The sequence below is a fragment of the Mus musculus genome, chromosome 9 (genome assembly GCF_000001635.26).
Source record: "Mus musculus strain C57BL/6J chromosome 9, GRCm38.p6 C57BL/6J".
Lineage (NCBI taxonomy): Eukaryota > Metazoa > Chordata > Mammalia > Rodentia > Muridae > Mus > Mus musculus.
Window position 1 is genome coordinate 20606362 of NC_000075.6, and position 16650 is coordinate 20623011.

The window sequence follows — 16650 nt, forward strand, 5'->3', positions numbered from 1 at the left end:
AACAGGTTCCCACAGGTTGCCTTCTGGTCTCCATATATATCTCCCTTATTGGAGACAGGATCTCACAGTGTAGCACTGCCTGGCCGTGAAGTCACAGAGACCCACCTGTCTCTGCTTATCAAGTGCTAGCATGAAAGGCCAGTGCCACCACATCCAAAGTGTACATTGTTTTAATGTCTCAAAATTATATCATTGAGAGCTACATGTATAGCTCAATAACAGTGTGTTTGTCTAGGACCCACAAAACCCTGAGGTCATGTCTTCACACCTACAAATTTTTACAATTCTATACAATTTGCTCAGGCCTGTAATCAGGAAAATATGCAATTTAAGGCCAGCCTAGACTGTATTGTGAGATCGTGTCTCAAAACCCCCAAACAAAATTATACAATAAAATAGTAAAATTGTGTGTAGTTGAAAATATAAAAGGCTGGGGACATACTCAGTGGTACAACACTTGCCGATCCACCACACACACACACACACACACACACAGAGGAAAATGTAAAGAAAACCAAACTAGTTTCTTAGGGCATTCAAGTAAGAAGTAATCTACACATTGGACTGGGTGTATGAGGATCATTTCATGAATTGCCAGATTTATCAACAGAACTGTGATTTTAGGGACTTCGATTTGTTCAATTCGATGTAGTGGCTGGCTTGCGTAGAATCCCAACACTTGCAATGTGGAGGCAAGAGAATCAGATGATCAAGGTTTTTCTCGGGTACGGGGTTAGGTTCTAGGGCAGTCTGTGCCGTCCGTCTCAACAGCATGCAAAGGCCTTTGAGAGGCATTTGTCAGCGTGGTACCCTGCACGCCCACTCCACGCTGGTCCCTTCACCTGCCTCATCTACCCTTGAGCTCCGTCCCACGCGAATCCCTGCCACAGGCCGTGTCCTAACGGCCGTTTCCTTGAGGCGGTCTTCGGCCTCGCCTTCCCTAACGGAGGCGATCTTGACCTATGGCGAATGACTAAACTACAATGCCTCGGACTTCTTAGGGGAGGCGCAGAGCAGCCTGACAAATGGAGGTCCGCCCTGACGCCCAGGAAGCAAAACAGGAAGTAGCGTCAGCGTGGCCCGCTTTCTGGCTGTCAGTCTCCGCGAGCAAGCGACTCCGAATCTTTACGGTTCCGGCTGTGAGGTCCGCACGGGTGGCACCGATTCCTCTTCATAGAGGCCCTGAGGTGGACGGAGTCGTGGGAGGACGCAGGGAGCCCGGTTCGCCAGCGTCGCAGCTCGCCTGGCCCAGTCTGAGCGAAGAGCGAGGTCGGGAGCGTCGTAAAACTGTCGTAAAAGTCCGGTCTTTGCCGCACGTCAGCAATTGTTTTGTCTGCAAAGGCTCCAAACCTTTACCATTTTCCTTTCTTCTTATTTTTTTAAATCACAAAGAAATGATATTTTCGCCGTTGGATACACGTTAAAGGGTGTGCCGAGTGTTCTTCCACATCATGGACCTGGCACCTGCCACCTGCACGGGTGAGCGCTGGGAGGAGAGATTAGGCTCAGGAGTGGGGATGTGTACTCTGCCTCTGCTGAGCCCTGGATTCCTCCTCCAAGCGTTGGCAACAAAATTAAAAAACTATAGATACATATTTTATGTATATTTTTATTTATATTGGCTGTATGTACATATATGTGCTTAAGTGATTCAAGAGGACCTCTTCAATTTTTAGGCAAATGTTTTTGTTAATTTTTACTACATTTTAATTGAACTCATTACATGCAAAATACTAATAAATATAGACAATAAAAATAAGTAATGAGAGGGCAGAAGAGATAGCTGATGTGTAAGAGAGCTTGCTGCTCTTCCAGAGGGCCCGAAGTCAGTTCCTAGTATGCACATGGAGGCTCACAACCAACTAAATCTCTGCTTGGTATCCAAGGACCTCTTCTGAACCCTGAAAATACCTGCGCAAATGGTACACACACACACACAGTAGAAAATTTTTAAATGAATTTAAAAAATAACGATACACTTTTTAAAATAAATTTTAAGAATCATATCTATACCTACATACTAATTCCTGACTAGCCATACTTCAGATCTCAGTAATTTATACATATTTATCATAATTTTATTTTTTGTGTGATTGTGTGTACATGTGCAGACACATGACACACTTGTAGAGGTCAGAGAACAACTTACAAGTATTGGTTCTCTCTTACCATATGGGGAGTGTATGAGTGGGTCAAGCTCAACTCATCAGGCTTGGTTTTATCAGCTGAGCTGAACTATCTTATTGGTCCCATTTATTGTTTGTTTTGGTTTTCTTCTTTTGGGTTTTTTGGTCTTTTTGAGATGGAGGCTTACTATGTAGCCTTGGCTGGCCTGCAACTTGCTATGCAGATGAGTCTGGCCTTGAACTCACAAAGAACAATAAATACATTTAAAAAAAATAAATAAATCGTAGAAATTATTTCTGGAATTTTCTGTATAGTGTTTTTGGTTTCCACTTGATGGTGAATTTCTTAACCTTTAGAAATGAATATTGTGGGTATGAGGTGACTTCTATAATTTGTGAGTATGTGAATATTACTGTGCCTGGCTTTACATAGAGTCTGAAGATTTAAACTCCAATTTTGTTTTGTTTTTTAAAGATTGATTGATTGATTGATTGTATATGAGTAAACTGTAGCTGTCTTCGGACACACCAGAGGAGGGCATTGTATCCCATCACAGATGGTTGTGAGCCACCATGTTGTTGCTGGGATTTGAACTCAGGACCTCTGTAAGAGCAGTCAGTGCTCTTAACCACTGAGCCATCTCTCCAGCTCCTGAACTCCAGTTCTAATGCTTGTGCAGTAGATGTTTTGTCCATTAAGCCTTCTCCCCATATTAGATATTTTTGTTTGGTTGGTTTTCTTACTTTTTATAATTACATGTATGCAGATGCATGTGTGTGATCATGGACATACATGTGCTACAGTGTATGCATGTCCATTCTCTCCTGCAACTGTGGATTCCAGGAACTGAACTCAGGTCATCGAACTTGCACAGCAATCCACTGAGCTATCGCCTTAGCCTCCCTGTAAGTTTTAATATAGTATCCTGGTTGTCAAAATGTGGTCCACTATCAGTGCCATCACCCTGTTAGGAATGCAAATTATCCATTTCCTCCTTTGATTTACTGAATATCTATCATATTTTTTGTTTGTTTTTGCAGATCTGAGTGCTACACCTAGGCCTTACACATGCTAGGCAAGTGTTGGACTACTGTGCTACATCCCTAAGCCCTAGCAGCTAAGCTTTCTAATTTTCTTTTGAGATGAAGGTCTCACTCTGTAGCTCTGAGTGAAATTGAAACTCTCTGTATAGACAAAGCTGGCTGTGAGTTCAGAGAGAGCCACTTGCTGTCACCTTCTGGCGGGATTAAAGGTTTATATCACCGCATCCAGCACCTAGCCTCTAAATTTTAACACGCCATTGTGATGAAGATGATACACAGTACTCTAAGATACTGGTGTCGATTTTCTCATAAAAGAACAAGTATCTTTGTTTCACTTTATTTTCTGTTTGATTCAGAGTGGGTTTTGTTAGTATGTGCATGAGCCTTAATTTGGGTTTTAGGGTTCAGAGATAAACATCTAGATGTTTAGAAAAACGTGACCTACATGCCTAGTCCCTTTGAAGCATTTCCTGTACGTTCTTTAGAAAGCACAGCTCCTCGGTGCTAGGAGCAGTGACACACACCCTTCTTCCTGGCACTTTGGAAGCTCAGACAGCAGGGCTGGTTAGCCTGGATTACCTAATGTGAAATGCTGTCTCGAAGAACAAGAAAAAACCCACATATACAGAAGCTAGATTAATGACTCATTGCTTAAGAACGCTTGATGCTCTTTTAGTTCCCAGCACCCACACTGGGCAGCTCACAACCACCTGCAACTCTAGTTCCTAGGGATCTGATGCCCTCTTCTGGCCTTTAGTGGCACTTGCACACAGGTGTACACACAAACAGATACATACACACAAATAAATAATAAAAGTGAAATATATTTCTTTCTGGTTTCTCAAGATAGGACTTTTCTGCAAAGCTCTGGCTGTCCTGAAATTCACTCTGTAGACCAGGGTGGCCTTGAACTCAGAGATCCACCTGCATCTGCCTCCCAAGTGCTGAGTACCACCATCACCACCCAGAAAAAAAAAATCTTAAAAAAAAAACAAACAAACAAACAGGGAAGGGAGCTAAAGAGATGGATCAACAGGTAAGAGCACTAGCTGATCTTCCAGAAGATCTGAACTCAATTCCCATGTAACTCCAGTTCCAGGGGAATCCAATGCCTTCTTCTGACCTCCAAGTATACTGCATGAATGTGGTAAACAGACATACCTGCAAGCAAAACACCATACACAAAATAAAAATTTATCATCATCATCATCATTAGTTGGTTAGAGAAATAGCTTAGAGATTAAGAACACTTGTTGCTTTTACAGAGGACCTTAGTTCAATTCCTAGCACATGGTGGTTCACAATCATCTGTAATTCCAGTTCAGGGGCATCCTATACCCTCTTCTGATCTCTGGCATCACATATGCACATGGTGAGCATACATACATGCATATAGGTAAAGCACACATAAAAAGAATAAATCTAATAAAGAAATTAGAGGGGAAAAAAGGGATTGGGGCTCAGCTGGTAATTGCTTCCCAGGTGAGTGTGAGGGTCTGAGATCAGACCCTCAGTACAATTTTAAGTCAAGTGTAGGGACTGCACCTGTAGCTCCTGCGGTGGAGTGGGGGAAATGGGAGGATTTCTGGGGGTGTCCTTGGCTCTTGGCCAGTCTATCTGAATTAGTGAGCTCCAGGTACAGTGTGAATGTGTCTCAAAAAACTGTGGTACCAGAAAAGTATAGTGATTGAGGCCTTTAATCTCAGCACTTGGGAGGCATAGTCAGAAGCTCTGTGAGTTTGACATAGTGAGTTCTAGGACAGCCAGAGATACACAGTGAAACCATCTCAGATTTAAAAACAACAATAACCAAAAAAAAAAAAAAAAAAAAAACCCAAAAAACTGGATGTGCTGATGTGCTGGCATGCACTTGTAATCCCAATGCTTGAGAGGTGGAAATGAGAGCATCTCAGGGGTTCACTGGTTAGCCAACCTATTCTTAATCAGGAATCCCAAGTTCCAGGATGAGACCTTGTCTTGCAAAACACACCAGAGGTAGGGAAATGGCTCAGTGATAAAGCACTTGCCTCTACCATCATGAAAATTGTAGTTTGGATCCTCAAAACTCAGGTGAAAAGTGGGCAGGCGTAGTGGCTGCTTATAATCCCAAGCACTCAGAGGACAGAGACACAAGAGCTGGGCTGCAGTAGACGGCTGCAGTGGCTGCAGTGATGAGCTCCGTGTCCAGCAATAAACCCTGCCTCAGTATAAAAGGTGGAGAGTTATCAAGGAAGGCACCTGACGCATGTCCACATGCACACATACACCAACATACACATTATGTACACATAAATACACAAAGGGAGAAGGGGGTCCTAAATTTATTGTTCCTTTTTTTTCCCTACAGAATGAACCACTTCCATGAATACATTGTTTCCTTATATGTAGGATGTGAAGTCATCAAACCCAATCTGATCTCTTGGTTGGAGCAAGATTTACAGACAGTGGGGAGAGGTCTCCTTTGATTTAGGGCTTCAGTGTGTCAGCCAGGTTGGCCCCTACATATTTCTGCCTTTACCTTACGGGTACTGGAGTTGTTGGTGAGCGCCACCACACCAAGCCATATAGAAAGGTTGTCTCTACTCAGTATTGGGGATTGAACCTTGAACTTACCTAGGCAAACACTCTTGCTACTAAGACGTATCTCCAGTCCTATAATGAAACTTTCAAAGACCGAGCTGACCTCAGCAGGTGCCAGTCCTTTATCTCGGAAGGAATTCTGAACTTCTTACACTTTGCCCAGACTTTTCTGTGATCTCACAAAGTACCCTGTTATGTTTCTGTTTTTACAATTTTGTCCTATGCTATGTCAAGATCTTCCCTCCTCCTCCTCCTTGATAATGTTCTTGTTTACCATCAGTTTTCATTTTTAAAAAGTGATTTGTAGGGGCTGGTGAGATGGCTCAGTGGGTAAGAGCACCCGACTGCTCTTCCAAAGGTCCAGAGTTCAAATCCCAGCAATCACATGGTGGCTCACAACCATCTGTAATGAGAGCTGACGCCCTCTTCTGGAGTGTCTGAAGACAGCTACAGTGTACTTACATATAAATAAATAAATCTTTAAAAAAAAAAGTGATTTGTAGCTGGGCAGTGGTGGTGTACACCTTTAATCCCAGCACTCAAAAGGCAAAGGTAGACAGATCTCTTGAGTTCAAGACGACCAGCCTGGACTACAGAGCCCCAGGACAGCCAGGGCTACAGAGAGACCATGTCTCTGGAAAAAAGGGGGGAGGGGAAGAGAAAACCAATTTGTAATAAACTGTTTAAAACTATGACTCGTAATTTTACCCTTGGCAAGTTTTAACTTAATTAAAATGATCAATATTTAGTTTCTTCTTTTTATATTTTATCTATTTATTTTTGGTAGGCTCTCACACTGGAGCCTGGCTGGCCTTGAAGTCACCCATCCTGCTTTAGTCTCCTGCCACTGTCCTGACACACTGGGCAGGACTTGTTGCTTTCTACTCCTGCAACAGGGCTCTCTGTTCTAAGCCTTCATTTTGTTATCATGATTGTTTTGTTTTGTTTGTTTTTAGAATGGGAAATCCAAGATACTTTGAGGGAACAAACTTCCAACGTGGGCAAATGGTTAAATTACCCAAGGATGTTTATTAGCTTCCACACTCTGCAAAGACTATAGATTCCACTGTAGAAATACGTAGCATTTACTCAGGATGGTATAGGTAGGGGGAGCAGCATTTTAAAACAGAAACCCGCAATACAACAATGTGAAACCCATCATGAAACCAAATCCTTCAAGGTTCCCAAGTACACATTTCCACATGTGTAGACATCAAATTTTTAAAGCAATTAATTTATGTGCTGTGTGTGTGTCTGTGTGTGTGTCTGTGTGTCTATGCACATACTCGTGCACACTGGTATAAGTATGCCAAGGGAAATGTGTGTCATAGCCCTCCCTCTTGCTGAAGTCAGGAGTTGATTCTCTCTAACCATGTTGAGACAGCAGCTCTCTTGTACCTGCTAGTGCGTGAGCCTCTGACCAGTCTCTGGTTTCTGCCTTCCATCTTAAAGTGCTAGGATTACAGATGCATGCTACTGAATCGGCTTTGTGGCATTGATCGTCAGTTGTCAGGCTTGCATGGCAATCATTTTATCTGCTAAGTCATCTTCCTAGCTCTTTAAAACATTTTTATAACATGATTAATATGAAAGAATTGGGAATTCATAGGTAGAAAATTAACACAAATGAGAATTATTTAGAGAAATGGCATTCTCTTTACAAAAGAAATCTGTCTTTGATATTTTAATATGGTGAATACTGTCAATTTTTGCTTAAAAGTTTGGGTTTCATCACAAAACTTGAAGTGCCAGGGTGGGGGAATACTAGGGGGTCATCGACCCACTCAGAGGAAAGGGGAATGGGAATGGGGAAGGATTATGGGCAGCGGGGACCAGGACAGGCGAAGTGAGCAGGATGTAAAGTGAACAAGTAAAAATATATAATTTTATAAAACAAAACAAATAAATAAAAACCCTAACGACCTCAAAATAAATGTGGGAGAGTGAGAGAGAGAGAGAGAGAGAGAGAGAGAGAGAGAGAGAGAGAGATATACTTTCCTAAAACTTGATTTTCCAAGTCCATGGATGGGCTTACATGTTTCAGAAGCCTGTCTAATGTATGATAAAGCAAAAAATAACTGTCAATAGACATATTTCTACATGGGTTCAATGAAAATATGCACCAGTGGCATGGGCAATAGATTTATTGATCTCTCAATGTAAAATCTACAAAAATATGATTGAATAATACTTTGGATAAATTGAGTACAGGGGAATGGAAAATTAGACCATAACTGAAGGTCTGGGCTTCAGAATTTCCACATATATGCATCTACATATCTGCATTTAGGAACCATTTCAAAGTTGGAACAGATGTTAGATGATTCTTACATTAGGGTTTCATCAATCAACTTGGAAAAACAGCAGAAGTTTTATATATGTAATAAGAATACCGAGGATTTAATAATATTTCTGTCTTCATAATTATTGAAGCCCTTAATTTTGAATAATCCATTGATTATATTTATTCTTTCTTCCACAGGCAGGAAGCCACAATGACTGGCAACTCTGTGGTTGTATGCAACATAAGGATATCTTCAGCGAGCACTCATATTTTAAGAGGCATTGTGTAAACTGGAAACTCAAGGAACCCCTGTGACTCTCATCAGTGTGGAGTGCACCCTCCCACGAGACAGGAGCTTTCTCTGTAGAATCAGCTTGTAGGAGACTTTAATGTGATCCCCAATGTTACTCACCAGAAAACAGGCTTGTGGGACAAATCTGTTGAATGCACCAACTTCCTTAATCAGTTATATTTTAAGGCACATATGAGAATCCATAATGGAAAAAAATTCTTTGAATTGACTCAATTTTCAGGAGATTTTACATGTTCTACAAGGGGAGTTCTGCCTATCAAATGTACACCATAAAAGCCTTTGAATGTAAAATTTGTGGGAAAGTCTCTGGGTATTCTTTAAGTCTTAATAGTCACCTGCAAACCCACACTGGGGAGAAACATTATGAATGTAAAATATGTAAAAAATTCTTCACTACTTCTTCAAGTCTAACTGAACACTTCAAACTAGAGAGAAACCCTATAAATGTAAGGAATATGGAAACACTTTTACTAAGCACTCAGGACTTTCTTCACGTGTATAAACACATTCGGGAAAGAAGTCTTGTGTATGCAAGTTATGTGGGAGATCCTTCATGATTCCTTCAAATATGACTGAGCATTTCAGAATTCATACTGGAGAGAAACCCTACCAAAGTAAAGAATGTGGGAAAGCCATCCATGCATCTTCATAAGCATCTAAGAACACATACCAGAGAAACCCTATAAATGTGAGAAGCGTGGGAAAGCCTTCCATACCTCCTCCTACCTACGGAAACATGTAAGAACTCACAGTGCAGAGAAACCTTATGAATGTAGGGAATGTGGCAAAGCCTACAAAAGGTGTTATCTATTGCATGAACATTTAAAAACTCACATGGTAGAGAAACCCTTTGGTTGCAAGGTATGTTGGAAAGTCTTTTGAACGTTCTGCATGCTGTAATAAGCACATTCATCCTCACAGCGGATGAATACTTACTTATAAATGTAAGTACTGTGGCAAAGACTTCACTGTCTCCTCAAGTCTAATTGGACAAACAAGAGCACACTGGAGAGAGGCCCTATAAATGTAAAGAACGTGGGAAAGCCTCTACCTCAGCCTCATGTCTGATTGTTCATAAGAGAACTCACACTGGAGAGAAACCCTATGAATGTAAGGAGTGTGGGAAAGCTCACAAGAGGTGTTACCTACTGACTGGACATATAAAGACTCACATGGGGGAAAAGCCTTTTGACTATAAGGTATGTGGAAATCTCTTTGGAAATTTATCTTGCCTTAATAAGCACATTCGAATTCACACCAGGATAATACCCTATAAATGTAAATACTTTGGTAAAGATTCACTGTTTCTTTTTTTATATATATTTTTTATTACATATTTTCCTCATTTACATTTCCAATGCTACCCCAAAAGTCCCCCATACCCCCCCCACTCCCGTACCCACCCACTCCCACTTTTTGGCCCTGGCTTTCCCCTGTACTGGGGCATATAAAGTTTGCAAGTCCAATGGGCCTCTCTTTCCAGTGATGGCCGACTAGGCCATCTTTTGATACATATGCAGCTAGAGTCAAGAGCTCCAGGGTACTGGTTAGTTCATAATGTTGTTCCACCTATAGGGTTGCAGATCCCTTTAGCTCCTTGGGTACTTTCTCTAGCTCCTCCATTGGGGGCCCTATGATCCATCCAATAGCTGTGAGCATCCACTTCTGTGTTTGCTAGGCCCCGGCTTAGAATTGGAAACAAAACACCCATGGAAGGAGTTACAGAGACAAAGTTTGGAGCTGTGACAAAAGGATGGACCATCTAGAGACTGCCATATCCGGGGATCCATCCCATAATCAGCTTTCAAACGATGACACCATTGCATACACTAGCAAGATTTTGCTGAAAGGACCCAGATATAGCTGTCTCTTGTGAGACTAAGATTCACTGTTTCTTCTAGCCTTGCTGAACATGTAAGGACTCAGAGGTGAGAAGCCCTACACATGTGAGGAATGTGGGAAAGCTTTTACAACATTCTCAGACCTCTGTCACCATTCAGATTCATGATAGAGAAACTAAGTATCAAAAGTGTGGAAAAAATGCAGTAAGTTTTATCTGCTAACGGAACATTTAATAAATCAGTCTGAACAGAAACCCTTTGGTTGGAAAGAATGTCGAAAGCCCTTCAAGAATTCTCCACATCTTAATCATCATAATGGAGTTTACACTGGTGAGAAGCCTTATTAATGAAAGAAGTGTGGGTTAGCCTTCAAACCAGCTCACTTGAAAGACATAAAAGCTCTCTTGTTCTCAAGATGCCCATGAATTTAAGAAACACATGAGAGTCACTGGAATGTCATTAAAGTGCACTATTTTATAAGCTCCCCCTGGAGCCATGTGATGTCACAAATATGAAAGCCCTACTTGCTGAGGACTTGTTAAATAGGTAAGATTTTACAGTGGAGAAACTGTTGTGAGTAACATGGAAAAGGGGTCATTTTGCTAAATTCTTTACATTCACTGTCATCTCACAGTGGAGATGATTAAGGTAAGGAAGGTTACAAACTCAATTTTCTCTGCATATTGTTCAACCTTCAATAAAAATGGTGGTTTATAACCAAGAGAAAATGAGTGCTGGGTATATGCAAATTACGGCCACATCATGAACTATACCCTGACAAAGGCAGGACCTTCTGAATTTTGAAGCAGCCCAAGCTGTACTCAATCTCTGTGTATCAGAGGGTGGCCTTTAACTCTTCTTGATCCTCCTATATATACCTCCTGAGTGTTGTAATTACAAGCATGTACTACTACCCCAAGTCTTTATTCAGTACTGGAGAGTGAAACCAGGCCTTTGGGAACATCCTCAGCCCCATTTTAGGTAGTTCTTATATTAATTTTGAACACGTGATTCTGCCCTAATCATTCCTGAAGTGATGTCTATTTTACTTACGTAGCAACACCATTCACACTAAGTTATTGTGCCTTCCAGATTGCGCCAAGCAAAAAGTAAACTTCCAGAATATTAACTAATAAATTTGTTGTCTGGAGATTAAAGAAGGACTTCAGATATACTATACTAAGCATGTGTTCTAGCCTGGAGCTGTACCCACACCCTCAGATCCTATTTTAATGATATATACTCTCCAGGTGCCACACTTTAAGCATGATTCACCTGAAGTAGGTAACCGCAGCCACATTTAAGGTTTAATAGTCTTCCTCCTCCTCTTCCTCTTCTTTCTCCTCCTCCTTGACAGGGTCTCACTGGCCTCCAACTCATAGGGATTTGCCTGCTCTTGCTTCCTGAGTGTGGGATATGTACCACCATACCCACCTATGTCCAGCTCTTAATGGTGTTCAAATATCTTTTGGGGAACTTGGAATATAGTTCAGTAGTAGGTTGCTTGCCTGGCATGCATGAGCCCCTAGGTTTGATCATAAACAACACACACACACAAGTTATGCTTTCATAGTTGGGCTTTGCAGATAAAAAATGAGAGTACAAGTGGAGGAAAGTGAAGGAAGGATGAGTGAGTACCAGTGATGGGAAATGCCTGTTTCACAACCCTGAGAAGTCTTACACTGAGGATGCAAACTCCTGTGCCACCAGGCCGTGCCGAGACAGTGAGAACCCTGAATCTTCTTCTTTCTGTTTACATCTACTCCACAGACTGGCAACAATCAGATTGCGTTGATGAACCAAGCAACAGTGAGACTGGCAATAAGCCTTCTTTGGGATTTGTCCTTCTGTGTACTTCATACTGTGGAAACAGAAACACTTTGGAATTTAGTCAAAATGAACATGGCTGACATCATGTTCTACTGTGCTGTAAATCATAGCTAGCAATTCCTGGATGTGACCCATGAATGCAGACACCAATATCAACACTAGCAGGTTTCCATCTCACTGGTCCAATTTTCTGTATTTCTGATGATTGAAACATTAGGGTTTGTCCTGTAAGGCCATTAGGGCTGTGTCACTCAATGGCTCTTTCTGTGATTCATATCCTAGCCAGAGTAACAGTTATCTCAAACAAACTCAACAATAAACCCCAAACAGAAGAGAGCTGTGCACTTGCATGCTATAAATTTGTAGTGGAGTGTGCTAGGGAGTAGCACTTTTGCAGGTATAAGTTTGCTGTGTGGGTACAGCTCCAGGGTAGAACGCATGCTTAGTATAGTATATATGAAGTCCTCCTTTAATCTCCAGACAACAAATTTATTCATTAATATTCTGAAAGTTTACCCTTTTTTGCCGGGGTCGGGGGTGGGGGGCTTCCCACTAACATGATTTTCATATGTAAGCCAGACCAATCCCAAACTTGTAATCCTCCTGCCTTATCTCATAAGTGCTGGGATTGCAAATATGTACCACACTATTCCCAGCTAGTCCCATATTGATTCAACCTGCTGATTGAATTAATAATTAATTTCCAAAAGGAAACAACCAGGTCATATTTATGCCTAAACATGATATAACTATCTCTTTTTAAAATTTTTTATTAGATATTTTCTTCATTTATTTTTCAAATGCTATCTGTATTAGTCAGGGTTCTCTAGAGTCACAGAACTTATGGATAATTTCTAAATAGTAAAGGAATTTATTGATGACTTACAGTCGGCAGCCCAATTCCCAACAATGGTTCAGTCGCAGCTGTGAATGGAAGTCCAAGGATCTAGCAGTTACTCAGTCTCACGCAGCAAGCAGGCGAAGGAGCAAGAGCAAGAGCTAGACTCCCTTCTTCCAATGTCCTTATATTGTCTCCAGCAAAAGGTGTAGCCCAGATTAAAGGTGTGTTCCACCACACCTTTAATCCCAGATGAAAGGCATAGCCCAGATTAAAGGTGTGTTCCTTAACTCGGAGATTCAATCTTCTGGAATCCATAGCCACTATGGCTCAAGATCTTCAAACCAAGATCCAGATAAGGATCTCCAAGCCTCCAGATAAGGGTCACTGGTGAGCCTTCCAATTCCGGATTGTAGTTCATTCCAAATATTGTCAAGTTGACAACCAGGAATAGCCACTACAATCCACCCCTTGTCAACTTGACACAAATAATATCTCATGTTCACATGAAACAATAACAAGGTTGTAAATACGCCTAACATGATATAACTATCCCTCGTACAATCGCAAACGCATTAGTAAATTTACAATGGGCATTCATATTACTTTATAATCCTCGTTTCTGCAACTGGTTACGTGGCCTTAATTGGTATTTATAACTACCTTCCTCTACTACCCATTCTGTATTTCCTTCACCTTCAGCCAGCACCTCAGCAGGTCTTGGCTCTTTTCCTGGAGGATTGACCCATACCTTCATTCCTGATGGGTCTGCGTCCTTTGTCATCCTGCTTGGATTAGGCTGTTGTAGTTTCCCATTGACTTTAATCACAGGACATGGTAGTACTAAGAGACGCCCTAAGGGATCTCCTGCACTCCAGACATAATCTTGCTTACCACCATTGTGAAGAGGTAATCCAATTTCCCCATGGTAATCTGGATCTATCACCCCTCCTAACACTGTTATTCCTTTTTTAGCCTGTTGGTTTAAGGGCATTAGAAGCCCAAAATGACCAGGGGGAAGTCTGAGCTTCCAGTTCAATGAAATGTTTGTTGTAGCTCCTGGTAGGAGCACTCCCCTCTCTGGAGCCAAAACTTCTAAGCCAGCAGAACCTAGAGTTATGGGGACAGGAAGCAAAAATTTTCCTAGAGGGTCACTAGGAGTGATAGTAAGTGGAACTATTCCGTTTTCCACCCCTTGATTCCTGGATCCATGAATCCTGGCTATGGGTGAAACTGTACCATATATCGAGCGCTGATTCAAAGCATATACTGCCTTCTGAAGAACTCTGCCCCAGCCTTCCAAGCTGTTACCACCTAATTGGCGCTGTAACTGCGTCTTCAAAAGGCCATTCCATCTTTCTATCAGCCCAGCTGCTTCAGGATGATGGGGAATGTGGTAAGACCAGTGAATTCCATGATCGTGAGCCCACTGTCGTACTTCTCTGGCTGTGAAATGAGTTCCTTGGTCAGAAGCAATACTGTGTGGAATACCATGACGATAGATGAGGCATTCTGTCAGTCCGTGAATGGTGGTTTTAGCAGAGGCATTACGTGCAGGAAAGGCAAATCCATAACCAGAATAAGTATCTACTCCAGTAAGAACAAAACGCTGTCCTTTCCACGAAGGAAGTGGTCCAATGTAGTCAACCTGCCACCAGGTTGCTGGCTGGTCACCTCGAGGAATGGTGCCATATCTGGGGCTCAGTGTTGGTTTCTGCTGTTGGCAGATCTGGCAATCAGCAGCAGCTGTAGCCAGGTCAGCCTTGGTGAGTGGAAGCCCATGTTGCTGAGCCCAAGCATAACCTCCATCTCGACCACCATGGCCACTTTGTTCATGTGCCCATTGAGCAATGACAGGGATGGCTGGGGAGAGAGGCTGATTGTCCACAGAACGGGTCATCTTATCCACTTGATTATTGAACTCCTCCTCAGCTGAAGTCACCTTTTGGTGAGCATTTACATGGGACACAAATATCTTCACATCCTTTGCCCATTTGGAGAGATCTATCCACATACTTCTTCCCCAGATGTCTTTCTCACCAATTTTCCAATTGTGATCTTTCCAAGTCCCTGACCATCCAGCCAATCCATTGGCTACAGCCCATGAGTCAGTGTATAATCGTACATCTGGCCATTTCTTCTTGCAAACAAACTGTAATACCATGTGTACTGCCCGAAGTTCTGCCCACTGTGAAGATTTCCCTTCACCTGTGTCTTTCAAGGTTGTCCCAGAAAGGGGTTGTAATGCTGCAGCTGTCCACTTCTGGGTGGTGCCTGCATAACGTGCAGAGCCATCAGTAAACCAGGCTCTAGTCTTCTCCTCTTCAGTCAGTTGATCATAGGGAACACCCCATGAGGCTATAGGTGCATGCTTGGCAGCAGATGGCATTGTAACAGGAGTAGAAACCATAGGCATTTGAGCAACTTCTTCATGTAACTTGCTTGTGCCTTCAGGACCTGCTCTGGCCCGATCACGTATATACCACTTCCATTTGATAATAGACTGCTGCTGTGCACGTCCCACTTTATGACTTGCAGGGTCTGATAGTACCCAGCTCATGATGGGTAGTTCAGGTCGCATAGTGACTTGGTGTCCTATTGTCAGACGTTCAGTTTCCACTAAGGCCCAATAGCAGGCCAAGAGCTGTTTTTCAAAGGGAGAATAGTTGTCTGCAGATGATGGTAGAGCTTTGCTCCAAAATCCCAAAGGCCTTTTCTGTGATTCACCTACAGGGGCCTGCCAGAGGCTCCAAACAGCATCTCTATCAGCCACAGACACCTCAAGTACCATCGGATCTGCTGGGTCATATGGTCCAAGTGGTAGAGCAGCCTGCACAGCAGCCTGGACCTGTTGAAGGGCCTTCTCCTGTTCCAGACCCCACACAAAGCTAGCAGCTTTCCGAGTCACTTGGTAAATAGGCCTAAGTAACACACCCAAGTGAGGGATGTGTTGTCTCCAGAATCCAAATAGACCCACTAAACGTTGTGCTTCTTTCTTGGTTGTAGGAGGGGCCAGGTGCAATAACTTATCTTTCACCTTAGAAGGAATATCTCTGCATGCCCCACACCACTGGACTCCTAAGAATTTCACTGAGGTAGATGGTCCTTGAATTTTGGTTGGATTTATTTCCCATCCTCTGATACGCATATGTGTTACCAATGAGTCCAAAGTGGTTGCTACTTCCTGCTCACTTGGTCCAATCAGCATAATGTCATCAATATAGTGCACCAATGTGATATTTTGTGGAAGATCCAAACGATCAAGATCCCTTCTAACTAAATTATGACACAGGGCAGGAGAGTTAATATATCCTTGAGGCAAAACTGTGAAGGTATACTGTTGGCCTTGCCAACTGAAAGCAAATTGCTTCTGGTGGTCCTTATGGACAGGTACTGAGAAGAAGGCATTTGCCAGATCAATAGCCGCATACCAGGTGCCAGGAGATGTGTTAATTTGCTCAAGTAAGGAAACTACATCTGGTACAGCAGCTGCAATTGGAGTTACTACCTGATTTAGTTTTCGGTAATCAACTGTCATTCTCCATGATCCATCTGTTTTCTGCACTGGCCAGATAGGAGAGTTAAATGGAGATGTGGTGGGAACCACCACCCCTGCATCTTTCAAGTCCTTGATAGTGGCAGTAATTTCTGCAATTCCTCCAGGAATACGATACTGTTTTTGATTCACTATTTTCTTTGGCAGAGGCAACTCTAAAGGCTTCCATTTGGCCTTTCCAACCATAATAGCCCTCACTCTACAGTTCAGGGAACCAATATGAGAATTCTGCCAATTT

General features: G+C 42.3%; 1 long non-coding RNA gene and 1 pseudogene across 2 annotated transcripts; one reads left to right on the forward strand and one right to left on the reverse strand.

The window, feature by feature from the left end:
• The first annotated feature begins 1113 nt into the window (after positions 1-1113).
• Positions 1114-10910, forward strand: Fbxl12os (F-box and leucine-rich repeat protein 12, opposite strand; annotated as a pseudogene). Its single transcript, NR_033729.1, has 3 exons — positions 1114-1269; positions 8233-9546; positions 10026-10910. The product of NR_033729.1 is annotated as an F-box and leucine-rich repeat protein 12, opposite strand (transcript).
• On the reverse strand, positions 10250-12944 carry LOC115487209. Its single transcript, XR_003948289.1, has 2 exons — positions 12905-12944; positions 10250-12049 (listed from the first exon to the last, which is right to left on the reverse strand). It is a non-coding gene; the product is annotated as an uncharacterized LOC115487209 (long non-coding RNA).
• Between the last annotated feature and the right edge of the window lie 3706 nt (positions 12945-16650).